The 14,519-nt window shown below is 43.7% G+C and overlaps 2 pseudogenes; both read right to left on the reverse strand.

The window, feature by feature from the left end:
* Positions 1-1,895: 1,895 nt before the first annotated feature.
* LOC113931242 overlaps positions 1,896-14,519 on the reverse strand; it is a 30,386-nt pseudogene continuing 17,762 nt past the window's right edge.
* Positions 12,991-13,117, reverse strand: LOC113931584 (annotated as a pseudogene).

Below are 14,519 nucleotides of genomic sequence, written 5' to 3' on the forward strand. Positions count from 1 at the left end.
CTTACATCTTCTGTATCCGTATTAAGCTGAGGGTAAGAAATCCATATTCATATGTGTGCACTGAGAATTTAATTTGGAAATTTTTGATTCCCCAAGCAATAACATTTACAACTCTTCATTCTTATTGATTATAAACAAATATATCCCTCAGTTAACACATACTTGTTAAGACCTCCTACATGCAATGTTCAACAAGGGTGCAAAGTGTAAGAATTAGCTCCTGTTTAAAAGAATAGTGATAGAGTTCACTGACGAGAACTTGACAGTTTACAAAGCACTTCTACTCTTCTTGCCTAAGTTCTCCTCACAGTGTCCCAGTGAGGTGGGTCTCAGTCCTGTTTGACAGTCTACAGAGGCTCAGAAAGTTTGAGGACTCTGTCCCTGATCACATCATAATGGCAGAATTGAGTCTTTCACCCCAGTCTTCTGGTCCAATATCTGTTCCTTTGTCATTATACCTCAGTCCAGCTGGGGCATGAACTATCCCATCCACAAACAGTTACCCAGGGGTTCAAGGCAGATTATGCCAAATGCCAACTGAATGATCAAATGCAGCAGGGAACACACTTTCCTACCTCCCCTTACTAACTGTTGTTAGGGAAGACAACATTCTAGAAAGGGCACCGTTGGCCCGACCGGCTCACTCAGCCCTAAACTCATGGTTTCGTGTTCTTACCGATACTGATGAGGTTATGTTAGTCAGGATGTAATAAAGGCAGAGCATGGAAAAGGCTGAGAGAATGCCTGGGCCCAAAGTGTGAGGCGGAGCCATCTTTAAGTAAAATTCTGCCTATCGCAAACTACAAATAACACGCACAGTGGTTCCATATTCCCCGTCAGTCATTCCTCACCAAGGAACTGTGGAAAATGTTAGCTGCTCAGGTTCTCCTTTGTGCGCAATAAAGTGTATTTTGAGAATTTAGATATCAAAGATGTGCAGAAGGCTGGGTGTTACACGCAACGGATGAATCATTGAACACTACATCTAAAACTAATGATGTACTATGTGTTGGCTAATTGAACTTAAATAAAAAAAAAATAAAGATGTGCAGAAGGAAGACTGATCCTGGGTGAGAGTCAGGAAATGGAAGATTACCCGCAAAGGGGCCAGAGGGATGATTTTCAGGTGATGGAAATGTTCGGTAGCTTGTTTTGGGTGGCGGGTATTCAAGTGCCTAAAACTCATAGGAAAAGAACTTTTAAGGTCTGTGTGTTTTATTGTATGTTCATTATATCTCGGGTTTTTTTTTTTTTTTTTTTTAAACGTGGAAAAGAGCATACAGTTTCTCAAAATTCTTTGAGGGGTATGTTAGCAAAAAGTCTGAGAGCCATTATTCTGGGGCATACATGGAACAAATCTCTTGTTTTTCAAGCTTCTTATTTTTTCTTTTGATTTCTCAGATCCATGTAGCTTGAGTGTAAAGTAAATGATCAATAACACGTCACATTATTTGTGGTTTTTGATTGTTAGCTTTAATGTTTTTCTCATAGCCACCTTGGATTTTTATGCCAAAGAGCATTCTCCAACAGAGTGGAAGAGAAAGGTAGGGAAGAAAATTAATTAGGGAGAAGGTCAATCTTCAGATAATTTGGCGAATGGATGTATTTTCCTGTTTGTCTGTAATTGCTCCCTCCCAGAACCTCTTTTTTAGAGGAAGAATGGAGTGACGAAAGTCACTTTCCATGTAAATGGAGCCCCCAGATTGATGATCTGGTTTTAAAGAATTGCTCTCAAATTCCGTATGAATTTAGAAGGGAAAATGCCCCAGCGCATAGACGTTTGCATGAATCAGTGAACGGATGCAGTGGGTCTCACTGAATGGAGATGCTCAGTACTGACAGTTTTATCCCTGACCTGGCTCTGGTTATCATTTCTCTGCAACTTGCCCATTCAGCTAGGCCATAAAAACCGTAATAACCAGCTGAATGTTCTTGCAAAGAGGGCATGAAGCCCCAGGCTTCTTTAATCTTCTGGCGCAGTGGAGACAAGTGATGAGGTGGCCTGTTCTTCCGGGAATATTTCTGTCGTGTAGCCCCTTCTCACACGTGCTACACAGCATCAAGAGATTTTTGTCAGTCCTTCATATTTTGTGGGTCTGGTCTCTGCTCCGTGAGGCCATCTGAGTGTTCTCTCATGCTTGAGGTGGTCTCTGGGCTTTAAGAACTGGGAGCCAAATCTGAGAATTCCACTGAGCTGCAGGAATCAGGAAATTTGGGGTTTTCTTCCTTTTCTTATAGGTCAGCTGTAATGACTGGAGCCAAAATGGTGCCTTGGCAGGGAGGGACATCAGTTACTTCATTTTCCTCTTTGCAGGTGTGGCAGGGGTCACAGAAATGGAGGGACGATGGGCTCACTTAGAACAGTCTGAATACTGATCCTTCAGGGCCCAGCAACAGCAACACCTCTGGTTTGGAGAGCTCGTTTTCTTGCACTCAGTAACACTACCACTCATCCTCAGAAGCAGCTTCTCCACCAGTGTCACCTTTTGGTCACTTAGCTCCTGATTTTTGGGTACTTGTTTGATCAGTATTCACAGCGTCTCCTTTTAGCCCAGCACCTAACTGCCCTAATACCGACTCATTTACCACCCACACGTCATGCCGAGTGCCTGAAACGGTGGCAGGACCTGGCTCCTTCTCTAGGAGTTCTGCATTGACGTGGTGAGGTAGGCAGTATAGATACCATCCTCTTTGGCTCTTTTCCTGGACTTGGAACTTTCCTCTGCACGTTGCTTCAGTTGGTCTTGGCTCAGAATATCTATGCTCACGACAAGATTCCTCCTTAGCTTATCATAGAGAGGGCTCGGATATTTCACAGAGAAGTTCTGATGTCCAAGTGGTTCACCCGAAAGATCACCCCAGGCGACCAAGGGCTGCTTCCCCATTATGTGCTGGCCTACATAACGCGTGGCCACTCGAACAGTGCGCATTTCACCTCTGCACCTGCCACCGACAAAAATCTTCAAAAGCAGCAGTTTTATTTTACCTGTTGTACAGATAAAATCAATCTGATTGATTTGGTCTGGGGAGAACCCGCAAGCACGGTCAGATATTGAACAGTGGGCTGAAGCTTTTAAAGGATGTCCTTTTGGCACTGAAGAAATTGCCATCTGTTGACCAAAACTTAACAGCGATTCCGTGGCTCGCTATGCCTCAGCTGAATCTGGAAAGTGTCAGTCACGGGTCCTAAGGCCTCAGCAGCATTTTGAAGCAAATTATAGCTGAGGATTTTTAAGAAACACTTTCTGCCCTGAAACAATCTCTGTGCTCTTCTGTCCTTTGTTGAATAGTGTCTCCCCTGCCCCTCCCAAGTTCGTGTCCCCCTGGGATCTCAGAAGGTGACCTTATTTGGAAATCAGGTCTTTGCAGGTCCAGTTAGTTAAGAGGGGTCCATCCTGGGGTAGGATGGGCCCTGATGCAATGACTGGTGTCCTTACAAGCAGAAGAGAGGACAGAGAGAGAAACACAGAAGCCCCTGTGGTGATGGAGGCAGAGATGAGGGTGCTGTGTCTCTGAGCCCAGGGAACACTGAGGACTGCTGGTCACCGCCAGAAGCCAGGAAGAGGCGAAGAAGGATCTTTCCCTAGAGGCTCCGGAGGGAGCATGACTCTGCCAACAATGTGAGCTTGGACTACTGGCCTCCAGAACTGTGAAGGAAGACATTTCTGTTGTTTTAAGCCACCCAGTGACTAGTAGTCTGTCACAGCAGCCACAGGAAATCATACCTCTTCTTTTTCTGTCTGCGCTCTGCCTCATTTGCAAATTCTTCCGTGTGAGTCCCACACCAGTGAGAAGAATCTTATCAAGATTACTCGCATTTGAATCTTGACCCTGCCACTTATTAGCTCTGTGACCTTGAGCAACTTCTTCCACGGCTCTGTGCCTCAGCTTTCCTGCCTGCAAAATGGGGATTAAATGACTGAATGAATAATTTTAAGGGCATAGAACAGTGCCTGGTACATAGGAAATGTTATTCGCTGTTTGGGATATGAATAAAAAAGTGTCTGTTGGTTTGACACGGCCATGTGGAAATGGGAATGGTTCCATAGATGAGGAATTAGGACGGGAGCTCGACCTTCAGAAATCTGGTAAGGCTGGCCAAAGGCAGGTGGGAGAAAGAGTGTGAGCAAAGGCTTGCCGGAGGTGTGAGGGAAGAAGGGGGTAGCAAGATTCTATTAGAGTGGGACTCCCCACTCTTTTCTCCCTGATGGTCAACGGTGAAACATACTATTTGCATACACATGGGGTCATTGAGGCTGCTTACGGTTGCACCCTGGAGGTCACCAACCAAGCTTCTAAGAGCCGAGGGGAGGCGATACCTTGGCACATCTGCAAGCCATTCCCAGAGCCTGTGGGGAGCTCAGGGTTTGAGTAGGACTTCTGCAATTCAAATGTGCATCAAAATGCAGATTCTGACTCAGTAGGTCTGTGGAGTGCGGACTACTCTTTGCCTCAAACTCCTTTCTACCCCAAGTGTGATTTATAAACCAACAACATCAGCACCCTGAGAGCTGGTTAGAAATGCTGAATCTCTGGTCCTCCCACCCCCACTCCAAACCTACTGAATCAGAATCTGCATTTTAATCAGGTTCTTAGCTGACTGAGATGCACTTTAGCATTGGGAAGCACTGATCAGAAGACTTAGCCCAACTTGCCCGACGGGAGGGTCTGGCCACCTTGTTCTCAGACCCAACTGTACGTTCGATCCTTGAGGGCGCTTTAAAAAACCCTGATGTCCATGGTGCACCTGCGTGGCTCGGTTGGGCATCCAACTCTTGATTTCAGCTGGGGTCGTGATCTCGGGGTGGTGAGATCGAGCCCCACATCGGGCTCCATGCTCAGCGTGGAGTCTGCTTGGGATTCTCTCTTTCCTTCTCCCTCTGTTCCTCCCCCTGCTCTCTCTCTCTCTCTTGCTCGCTCTCTTTCTGTCTCTCCCTCATAATAAATAAATAAAGAAAATCTTTAAAAAGAAATCCTGATGTCCAGGTCAAAGTGGCTTAGTTACATCAAAATCTCTGCAAGTAGTGTCCTGGGGAATCAGTATTATCTTTTAAACTCCCTGGGTGATTGTAATGTGTCCTCAGGGTTGAGAACTGCTGAGCTAGGGAGAAACCTCTAAGCAGGGCTAGAAAGAGGCTGAGGGCACACAGAGTTCTAGAGGGGGTTCAGGTCCCTTTCTCGAAGCCCACCACAGTAGGTCAGGGCATGGACTCTGGAGCAAGGAGGACCTTGCCTGGCTTCAAATCTGGCTTTGTGCCACTGGCCAGCTGTGCGATATGCAGGGTTCTTAGCCCCTCTTTGCCTATACTTTTTTACAGTGGGGACGGTAATGATAGTAACTATGCCTTGGGGTGCTTATGAGGGTTAAACGCTAAATGGACAGTGCTCATTATAGTACTTGGCCCGGAGTAAGTGCCATGTAAGTGTTTGTTCATTCGAATACATATTTTACTCTTTCTGATGGGGGATCATGGGAGGTTCCTCACTTTCCTGTCGTGCCATCCCATCCTCGCTGCTAGGTTCTTGGGCAGCACTCGCACCTCTGATTAGGCACCCAATAAATGTTTGAGGAATGCACGACTGAATGGTTACAATGCCCCCTTGTGTATTCAGTGGGAAGAAATAACAAAACACACAGTCGGGCCATGGGAGGTTCAGTGCCAAAACTGGTGAAGTCCCAGGAAAACTGGGACAAGTATGGGCGCCACCCAAATGTCCATTTCCTCAAAGTACTGTTTCCAAATAAGCACAAAGAAAGATTCCCACAGTTAACTCCTTTATGTGTACATAACAAAGGCAATGGCGGTTCACTTCCTGGCCATGGGGTGTGTGTGTGTGTGTGTGTGTGTGTGTGTGTGTGTGTGTGTGTACATACAAATAATAATAGTAGGTAGAATGTAGTTAACAGCGGCACACGGTATGTACTGTGGTGAGCAGTTTGCATGCTTAAGAGGGAGCATCAGATGGCCAGGTTCGAATCCTGGTTATCTTGATTACTAGTTTTGTGATGCTGGGCATGTTTCGTAGTCTCTCTGTGCCTCAGTTTCTCCATCCGCAAAGTGGAGATGATAATAGCACTCACCTTTCAAAGTTGTTAGGAGAATAGATGTGTTCATACGTATGAAGCATTTAGCAGAGTGCTAGACACATAATAAATTTCATTGCTATTAGAGATAATTATTATTATTGCTATCATTATTGACACCACCAGGCAACTGACATTCCTCTTCTGCTTCTCTCTCTTTCTCACCTCCCAGCCTCTTCCCTTTACTGTGAACCCTCTGCATCCTACCTTCTGTTTCCTTTCCCTGCTCTCTCCCTCCGCCACCAGAGGGGCCATCAACAATTTTTCCCCACTTAGGTAGACAGAGCCCCCAGTCCACCCTCAGACACACAAACTGAACACATGCCTTAGGCCATGACAGAATTATGAATCCATGTTAAATAGCATTAATGTGGATATAAGAAACCAATACACTTATTTTTCTCCTTTGATTGGTAGATCAGAGCCAAGAGATAGATGGCAGTGGATGTGAACTTCAGCAAACATATGGTAAGTTCTGTTCTTAGAACCTTAAAGATGATATGGAGAAGCATAAGCCAATCACTATTAAAATTAAGTTGTTACTGTTTAAAGAAGGAACAAGTATGCTAAGTAATATAGGTTTCTGGTGGAGCAGGAAGGCATTTCTCAACTTTATTCACTCCTTCTTATCCATAATTTGGAAGGAAGTGTAGAAGATATCAGTATCAGATACGCAGGAGATAATCTCAGAAAAATAACAAATACTTTCAATGGAGAGTAGGGATATAAAATAATGTGACTCTTGAAGCAATGGGTGAAATATAACCAGATGAAATTAACATAGATAAATGTAAATCTTGTGTGAGGGTCCAAATAAAACCCCACCTGAACATATATAAATTAACGTATGTATTATTACATTATATGTCATATAATTAATACATTAATTTTTGTTATTTATTATATTATACTATTAATAGGGGCGCCTGGCTGGCTCAGTCAGTTAAGCGTCTGACTCTTGATTTCATCTCAGGTCATGATCTCAGGCTTAAGACTCTCCCCCTCTCCCACTGCCCCTCCCTCCCACCTCTCTCTCTGCCCCTCTAAAATAAAAAAAAAAATTATACTATTGATACATTATGTATAATTATATAATGAATACTATAATAGCATATGTTACTATATGTATAGTTTATAATTTTGTATATCCTTTGGACCCAGGAATTCTACTTCCAGGAATTTATCCTAATGAATAATTGTATGTGTGGGTGGGTGGAGGGAATGGTAAAGAGAGAGCCTAGAAATCAAAGTCAGCGTAGAACTAAAATGATATTAAAAAATTGGACAGCAACCTAAATATATGTCAGTGGGGATTGATAATAAATTATGGTAAATGTAAACAAAAGAAAAAGAAGGAATCCTTACAAATTGTGCTAACAGTTTGGGATCTGAAAACCTTATGCATTAGAATTTTCTGGGGTGCTGGTTTAAACACAGAGGTTCATAGACCCTCCCCAGAATACAGAATGAGTGTCTCTGGGGGAACCATCGAGGGAAATACTTTTTTAACAAGCACCCTCAGATTATCTTTCTGATATGCTCTTAAAATTTGAGAATCGCTGTATAAAAGAACATTTAATGGCATAGGAAAATATTGATGATGTAGTAAGTGACAAAAAAAATTCCAAACAAGATGATCCCTTTTGTGAAAAAATACATACTTGTATAGGAGAAATTATGGAGGGATAAAGGCCAAAATTATAGCCATAGTTAATTTAATTTATATGGCATTAGTGGCAGAAATGTGCAGATGGATAGTTCCATGTTATTCTGTACTCGTGATATAATACCTGGAATATTCCATTTGAGGAGGTAAAATCTATACAGATTCAAACAGTACGGGGTATAAAGAAAATGAAGAGGAGGAGTCAAAGATGGAGCCAAAGTTTGGAAGAATGGTGATGCGTTAATGGAGTAAGGAAGTCACAAAGAAAAGCTGGTTTGGGGAAGAAAGATGAGTTCGGTTTTGAACATGGCAAGTTTGAGGTGTGGTGGCACATCTATTGGGAAACAACCAAAAGGCAATTGGGATTCTGGGTCTGGAATTCCAGAAATTGAGCGGGGCTAGAGGTGCAGATTCAAAGACAATAAAAGTTGTAGGAGTGGATTAAACAAGGAGGAAAATCGAGTAGAGGTAGAAGAGAAGGTGGCTAAGATTAGCTCCCTAGAGAATGCCATTGATTAGTGGAAAGGAAAGGAAAGGAAGAAAAGCCAGCAAAGGGATAAAGAGGGCATGGTCACAGAGTTAGAGCATGAACCAGTAAGATCCAGCATCACCAGTCATCGCACAGAGGGGTTTCAGGGAGGGTGAGAAGAACGTCAAAGAGGATGAGGATGAAGTGTCAGCCACTGGACTAGACAAATAGGTCAGTGGGGACCTTCCACAGCGTTGTTTTGGAGAAGTGGCAGCAGTTACAAAACAATCAAGTGGCAAGGGAGGCGGGAGAGCTGGTGCAGTCATTGCTGCATTCTGAGGTTACTTAGTGGCCTCTCTCATTGTAGAGAAATGACTCCTTGCTTTTCATGCTCCTTTCAAGATGAAGCTGGGACAATTTCCCCCAGCATTCTTTTTCCCAGAAAGAATGAACTGGAATTTGGGTTGTTCGTTCTTTCATGGAACTTGAAGTCACCGTGTGCAGTGTGATTTTTTGAGAAGTAATTATTTTTCCCCTCCCTGCATAGTTCCCTTCTTTCCCCCACTCTGTGTTCTTGTCATGGTGAAGATTTGGGGTTGGATACCAAGAGTAGAAGTTACCTGCAAAACATTTCCCTTCCTGGCTTTTATTTCCAAAAGGCTCGATCCTTCCAGGGAATTGTAGTGGTGTCCTAGAGTGTGAGGCAAGAGAGAGAACACTTTTGAGGAGAACAAAAAGGATTTCTCTAAGACGAAAAAGAAATTCCTCTGGCTCAGGACAGGAGAGATAAGTCTAAGAGCCTGGGGGGGCCACAGGTCCCTACATTCTTCATCCTGACAGGACCAGGAGAGGAGGCAGGTTTCAGACAATGAAGCTGAGGGAAGGAGGACCAAGGCCTAGGCTCCCAGCCAGCGAGGGCTTCAGAACCAGCAACCTGGGGAGCTGAAGGGACCCTGTGGGCTGGATCTGTGATATCTCAGTGTTACCTCCAGACCTGCCTGAGGCCCAGAACCTTGGTGCACTCCAAATAGTGGGGGAGAGGACCCAGAAATGCCTGGGATTGAATTTCCAGCTTGGCAGGATGGGGCCGGTTGCTTTATAGGAAAAAACAGAAAACAAAAAACAAACCCCCAAAACCCAAAGCAGTGTGTCTTGCTCACCTGACTTTGTGGATTGGGATTTATGTCTGCTGTGCTAGCGGAAGTGAGGCTTACATTCTCAAGTGAGATGAATATGCTTTCTTCACCTGAGGGTCTCCAGATGATGGGGCAGCTGGTGTCTAAGTAGTAGTCAGCATGGTGGGGTGACTAGAGGGGGGTAAAAAAGAGTGACCGCATTGGCAGAGAAAATGGATTCTCGTCCGTCTCTGCTGTTTGAGCTTCCTGCAACTTTGGCCTCAGTTTCCTCATAGGTAAAAGGGAAGCCTTAGATTAAGTGAATGCTCAGGGTCCTCCCACATTCTGAGACTCTTTGGCTTGGTTCTCTCCTTTCTCGTGGTAAACTGAGTTTCTTCTCTCCAAGCAATGAGGTGGATTAAGCAGCCCTCTCGCTGCTGAGCTGCAGTCCCCTTTGCCTAGCACATGCGAGGAAACCAGCACGTTGGGGCAGCTTGCGTTACCGAGGAGGCTCCAAGTGTGCGTTTCCATCTGTGCAGCTCCAGGATTTCAGATACAGAGCATGAGTCCCTGCAGATTTAACTGAGCCGGGCAGAGGGTGATGAACCTACCAAGTTTGCTTTTTAAGCCTGGGCCATCCGCTGAAGATGGGTTTGCACACTCGTCTCAGAGGGCTAATTGATCACTCTGGAGAGCAACTTCTCATTAACACAATGTCAGTGCTGCCGGGGATTGGCTAGACCACCTTTGGAAGAGGTTAAATTACCTTTTAGTCAGTGTATGGAAGAGCAAAGCTCTGTTCCATTGTGGCACTGCAGCCTTGCTAATTTGATACCTTGTAAAAACCGAAGCAGTTCCAACTATACCTGTGTGAGACAAGCAGGATTATTTCCAGAGAGGCAGAAGACAGGAAAGGAGGGTTTCTGCAGCTGTTATCCAAACTGGCATAATTGATGTGGGTGCAGTGGGTTAGAGCTAATGGTCTGTGTTTAATTATGGAGGCAGTGACACAAGACCTCGAGGATGATAGGGCACTAAGCAGATGATGTACCACTTTCGCAGCTATGAGCCTGCGGGATGGGGTCAGTACAGTGGCACGATGCTCTAAATTCCATGTTTCTCCTGGGATTTGGGCTCAGTCCTTGAGAGGCACAAGACTGTATTCATAAGATGGGTCCACATTCACACTGACGAGGTCTCCTGGGAGAACAGTCACAGGCCCCAGACGGAAGTGCTTCGAAATCCACTACTCTAAGAATTCATTCTCCATTGAAACCTCGATTATTTACATGGATGTGCACCTAAAACTCATCAGCCACAGTGGAAAGATGGGACTTTTCTTCTTGTTTCATTCGTCAGAGCAATAATCAACAAACAATCTATTTTGTCCTCTAGCTTACAAAATGATGACAATAACTGTTATTGAACTGCCTATTATTACACAATATCCATTATCAAGTTTTAGAAATAGAAGCTTGAGGTTGCGGCTGGACACCTGGCTGTCCAGCTAGAGACTACATTTCTCAGCCTCTGTGGCAGGCGTGTGAGACCATGTGGCTCCATTTTAACCAATAAGAAAAGAGCAGAAGTGATGCGTGGAATGTCCGGGTCATGCTCTTGAAGGACACTGTTCATCCTCCGCTTGTTCTTTTCCCCTTCTTGTGGGTCAAAGTGAGGTTGTGGTAGCTGGTGGTTCAGTTTCAGTCTTGAAGATAAGGAAAACACCTGTAGGGTTTTGTGGGTTTTATCTCTTAAGTACACAAACTGAGCAGGTGAAGTAGCAGGTGGAGGAGTGGCTCCAGTGTCTGTTCGATTGGGAGGAGGCTGGAGCTCAGAGCGGCCAGACCTTTTTTGCTCAGTTGCATACCTATGTGGACACGGAGCCACATCTTGAACCCAGGTATTCTGACTCCAATTCCAGTGCTCCTTTTACCATAATATTGCCTCTTCATCCTTGGAAACCTTAAGACATAGCCCTACATGTTCCTGAGAGGGAGATCAGCATCCACGGAAGCCCTTGCTGTTTTGGTGGCTTAAGCACCCCCGTCTAGCTTGTGTCTCTCCTTTCCACCTCTTCCCGACCCCCCACCCCACAAACAACAAATAAGCAAAGCTCTGTAAAGCAGGGTGTTTTGAAAAATGGTCAATGACCTTGCTTAATACCAGAACTTTCAAGGGTAGGTGAGGAGGAGGAGTATTTTATCAGAGACACTGTTTAGAATTGCCAGCACATGGGGTAAGAAAAAGCAGAACAACTTTTAGTCAGTTTTATTGTTGTTTTAAATTTCTCTACAGGCAGTGAATCCCTCATTACCTGTACCCCCTTTTTGTCTGTGCCTTGGATGGACCACTTCTGTCACCCCCCCCCCTTAGTATGCTACAAAATAATAGTAACGAAGGAAAGCAAAATCATAAAATGTAAAATCCACCAAACTCTTGCCTTGCTCTCTTTGATATGTATACATGTCCAGGAAATGGCTGCGATGTTTGTACCAGTTGCTGCCCATTACATTAAGAAGAGCTTCTGTAAAGAAAAGGAAAGCTTGTCTGTTTCCTTGGGTTTTTCCTTCCCTCTTATCTCCATAGTTACAAGAATTGGTTCTGTGCATTTTTTTAAAGCTGGCATCTTGCCCAACTCAAATTGATTATAAAGGTTGGGAGGGACAGTTAGGATCTGCGGCTTGATTTCCGTGAAGTTGGCTGTTTAGAAAGATAGCATTGACAGCCGAAGCAGCGTACGGAGGGCAAGGCAAGTCTCGAGACTCCCTTGTTTATTATGGAGCCGCTGAATGACTCACTGGGTTGTGCTCTTCCTTGGAGGAACACAGACGATAAGTGCCTAAGTGCCTGGCAGAAATTAGCAAAAGGTTCTTTCCTCAAAGGCTTTATAGTAGGGTTACTAGATTAAAGACAGGACACCAATTAAATGTACATTTCAGAGAAACAACATATGCTTTTTTTAGTGTAAGTACGTCCCAACTATTAAGTGGAATATACTTATACTAATAGATACAGGACACCCAGTTAAGTTTGCATTTCAGAAATGCAAATTTTAACAGGGCATCCTGTATTTTTATTTGGTAAATCTGACAGCCCCACTTATAGAAATCTAGTAAGATTTTATGAAATTGTCTCTTTCAGTTCGGGAATAGCCAATGCTGTTTTTCCCTTGCAGAATGATGCAGGCTATTTGGTTGTATTTATGGGCAGGGTGGGGGCATGCAGGGGAGAAGATCAAGGGGAAAGAGACTAGACTGGAAGGTGGCAGACAGAGCTCTGAGTCCTGTGCCAACAGCCACCTGTGTGAAAGTTGGGCAAGGCACTTCACCAGTCTGAGCCTTAGCCTCTTAAAAGGAGGGGATTAAATGGTCCCTCTAAAGATAAAATGACTTTATAGTCCTATGCTCGTCCCCATGCTACAAATATTATGATGGAATTCCTTTCCCCTAGAGATGATGTAGGTTGTTGCTGTCCAGTAGAAATAAACCGCAAGCCACCTGTGTAGTTTTAGATGTTCTAGTAGCCACATTATGAACGTCAAAAGAAACAGGTGGAATTAATTTTAATAGTATATTTTACTTAACCAATTATATTAACACATTATCACTTCTATGTGTAATCAGTATAAAAATCATTAACGAGATAGTTTACCTTTCTGTGTGCTAAGTCCTCAAAATCTGTTGTGGATCCTTATGGCACAACTCAATTTGGACTAGCCACATTAGCAATAATCGCACCTCGGATAAACCTCATTGGCTACGATACTGCCACTGTGCAAAGCTGGACTAGCCACATTGAAAGCACCAGTAGCCACATGTGGTTATTATATGGCATGGGTATAGGCTAAATAAATAACTAAATAGATAGATAAATAAGTAAATTTCAGAGAGTTAGACAAATTCAAAAGTGAGAAATCTGTAGTGGGTTATGGAAAGAACTTAGCCTATTGGGGAACATGTTCACAAGCCTTTAAAAGTTAATATACAGTTGATCCTTATTATTCATGGATTCCATATTTGTGAATTCACCTACTTGGTAAAATTTATTTGTAACCCCAAAATCTATATTGGTGACATGTGCACGGGGTGAACCATTTGAGTGGCCCAATGCACGTGTTCCCACGTGGGGTGGAACAAGGTGATGTTCTGTCTTCTTGTATCAGCAGTTCCCATACTGTGCAGAAAGAAGGTCCTTTTTGTGGTCTGTTTAGTGCCACGGTTTTTGCATTTTTTGTGCCTTTTGTGGGCAATGTCTTTAAAATGGTCCCTAAGCATAGCGCTGAGGTGCCTTCTCGTGCAAGAGGGCCGAGCTGTGCCTGATGGAAAAAATATGTGTGTTAGAGAAGCTTCTTTCGGGTGTGAGTTAGAGTGCCATTCGCCATCAATTCAATGTTAATGAGTCAACTGTATATTAAATGAGGTGGCTTTAAACAGAAACACACATAAAACAAGGTTATGTATTGATCCAAAAATGTTGTGACCAGAGGTTCACAGATAGGGGTAATGGCTCCATATTCACCAGCTAGTGTTTGTGGAGATTTTATAGAACATTACTTACATATAATGAGAATCAACTGTACTTTGTTGTTTAGAATAGTTTTAGATTTATAAAAAAGTTGAACAGAGAGTGTAAAGATTTTCTGTATACCCTCCTTTCCCCCTGTCATTGACACGTTACATTAGTATGGTTCATTCGTTACAATTAATGAACTAATATCAATACATTAGTATTAAGTGAAGTCCATAGTTAATTCAGATTTCCTTAGCTTTTACTTAATGCCACTTTTCTTGGATATCAGGATACCACATGACTTCAGTTGTCACATCTCCTTAGGCCCTTCTTGGCTGGGACAGTTTGTCAGATGTCCCTTCTTTTTGATGACCCTGATAAGTTTGAGGAGTACTGGTTAGGTATGTTGTAGAATGCTCCCGTAGTGGGATTTGTGTGATGTTCTTCTCACGATGGGGCTAGAGTTATGACTCTGGGGAGGAAGATCACAGACGTAAAGTGCCATTTTCATTGCATCGTATTAAGGGTACATACTATCAACATGACTGATGATATTGGCCTTGGTCACCTGGCTGAAGTAGTTTGCCAGATTTTTCCACTGTAAAGTTAGTCCTTTTCCCCCTTTCCATACTGTCCTCTTTAGAAGGAAGTCATTATGGGTAGCCCACACCTAAG

This window comes from Zalophus californianus, chromosome X (genome assembly GCF_009762305.2).
Source record: "Zalophus californianus isolate mZalCal1 chromosome X, mZalCal1.pri.v2, whole genome shotgun sequence".
In the NCBI taxonomy this organism is placed as follows: Eukaryota; Metazoa; Chordata; class Mammalia; order Carnivora; family Otariidae; genus Zalophus; species Zalophus californianus.